The sequence below is a fragment of the Priapulus caudatus genome, unplaced genomic scaffold (assembly GCF_000485595.1).
Source record: "Priapulus caudatus unplaced genomic scaffold, Priapulus_caudatus-5.0.1 Scaffold4361, whole genome shotgun sequence".
NCBI lineage: Eukaryota > Metazoa > Priapulida > Priapulimorpha > Priapulimorphida > Priapulidae > Priapulus > Priapulus caudatus.
In genome coordinates this window covers 763-3309 of record NW_014581422.1, presented here as the reverse complement: position 1 = coordinate 3309, position 2547 = coordinate 763, and the positions used below count along the sequence as shown (strand labels likewise).

At 42.8% G+C, this 2547-nt stretch overlaps 1 pseudogene; it reads left to right on the top strand.

Moving 5' to 3' along the window:
- Window positions 1-915: 915 nt before the first annotated feature.
- LOC106819756 lies at window positions 916-2165 on the top strand (annotated as a pseudogene).
- The last annotated feature ends 382 nt before the right edge of the window (window positions 2166-2547 follow it).

Below are 2547 nucleotides of genomic sequence, written 5' to 3'. Positions count from 1 at the left end.
AAAAGGACAATCTGTTAACCGGTAACAAGCAATAAAGACGCAATTGATTTAATTGTGTGTGTGTGTGTGTGTGTGTGTGTGTGTGTGTGTGTGTGTGTGTGTGTGTGTGTGTGTGTGTGTGTGTGTGTGTGTGTGTGTGTGTGTGTGTGTGTGTGTGTGTGTGTGTGTGTGTGTGTGTGTGTGTGTGTGTGTGTGTGTGTGTGTGTGTGTATGTGTGTGTGATCGAGTGTGAGTGTGCGTGTGAGAGAGAGTGTGTGTGTGTGCGCGCGAACGTGTGTGTGTGAGAGAGTGTGTGTGTGTGAAAGAGAATGAGAGAAGGAGAGAGAGAGAGAGAGAGAGAGAGAGAGAGAGAGAGAGAGAGAGAAAGAGTGAGAGAGAGAGAGAGAGGCAGCGAGCGAAAGAGAGAGAGAGCGTATGTGAAAGAGAGAGCGAAAGAGTGTGTGTTGGGTGAATATATATATATATATATATATATATATATATATATATATATATATATATCAAGAGTACATAATGGGAGACATAATCTCCCTGTTCTGTTAATCTCAGCAGTATTTATATGCCGTTGTACGGTACATTTAGTATTTGTACCCGTTTGAATAATCAGTTTAGTGGTGAGGGCGCCGCATGTTTAATTCCCGCGTTTCATAGCGGTACAAATTCATAGTATTGACGTAGATGCAGAATAGGTGTACGTTCAATCTGATAGCTAAATTACATTCAATTGGAGTTTATATATTCGCGTGGTTTTCTAAGAGAACAATGTTTACATAGGGTACAACTGTAGTATGGAGTAAGAACGTATTCTCTGTATTTTTAGTTTTAGTTTTTTACTGAATAAACTACTGACAAAGAGACCTCCTGCCTTTAGTCTCTATCTGATAACAGTAAAGTGAAAACATTTGCCATTTAACGATGTCGGCCACAGACGAGGAAACTACCACAGTAGAGAACACCATGCCGTCCGTGGAACGCCCTGCACCAGGGCCCAGTATTAAACAACAACAACGTAGGGTCAGAAGCTCAGCATCGTTAGGCTCGTATTGTTCTCAGACTACGCTAGCGGGCAAAAAGAGAGCAAAAGCGGAAGCAGCAAAGGCACGGGTGACATTTGCCATAAAGGAGGCCGAGTTAAAGAAACGAAAAGCCGCTCTTGAAGCCGACCTCGAGGTTTTAGGAGCCCAAAAAGATTTGGCAGCCGCTGAAGCGGAAGCAAATGCACTTGATACGGCATCGGATCGACAGGAGAAATCTGAAATATCAAAGGAAGCGGTAGACTCTCTATCCAACGAATTTGCTGATGTAAGAACTACAAATCACGTTGCTAGTCCACCGCTGGACCCAACAGTGCCTCCGTACATACCTCCACAACATGAACAAATTCCCGCTACGGCAAAAGAAGAGTTGGTACTTACGTCGGATTTTACCAGCTTCCTGTTGAAAAAAGAATTACTTATCACAAGCCTAATAAAATTTAATGATGAGCCGCAGTCCTACAACACATGGAAAATGAGCTTTCAGTCAAAGATGAGAGAGCTTGACGTCAAACCCTTAGAGGAATTGGATCGTCTGCAGAAATGGGCATGACCTGAGTCCCAGGGACAGGTTAGAAGTTTGAAGGATGCAAATATGCACAATCCACAGCGAGGGTTACAAAGAATTTGGGAGCAACTAGACGAACGCTATGGTGCTCCAGAGCTGATCGAGTCCTCGCTACGACGAAAGTTAGACAGCTTTCCAAAGTTGACCATTAAAGAACCAAAGAAGCTGTATGAGCTCTCAGACATCGTCTCAGAAATTGAATCCATCAAAGAAGATCTACGGTATCAGTCCCTACTTGGCTAATTTGATTCATCATCTGGCGTTACACCCATTGTAAACAAGCTACCTTACAACATGCAGGAAAAATGACTACAAGAGCAGTTAGATACATTGAGCAAAACGAAGTAATCTATCCTCCTTTCAGTCACTTTGCCCAGTTTCTCCGGGAACAAAGCAAGATCCGCAATAATCCGAGCTTTACATATATGCTGGCGCTAAGCTATCCGGGGAGAATTTCCAAGCAACACGGAAAGGTCCACCTAAAATTTGTGTTAGGAAGACTAATGTGGACAACCCGACTCATTACGGAACTGATATTGCTCGTGCCCAGTGATTCAGTTTGAATTGAAGAGCAGAGAGATGTTTATGTTGCGTATATTGGATTTATTGGTCTTTTTTTTTAGCAGAATAGTTTGTGAAATGCGATTTCGTGTATTCTTTATAATCATAAGTATTGCGAGTGATATTTTGACAATGTCAGGCGTGGAGTGTTCTGTTAATCGCAGCAGTATTTATATGTCGTTGTACGGTACGTTTAGCATTTGTACCCGTTTGAATAATCAGTTTAGTGGTGAGGGCGCCACATGTTTAATTCCCGCGTTTCATAGCGGGGTGTCACTTTCCTCCGGGCGTAGATGGACAAGATGGCGTCAATGGCGAAGATCATACTAGATGCTTCAAAGTTCAAATCTTCCACAAAAAGATTCCACAGTCATACTTCCGTGC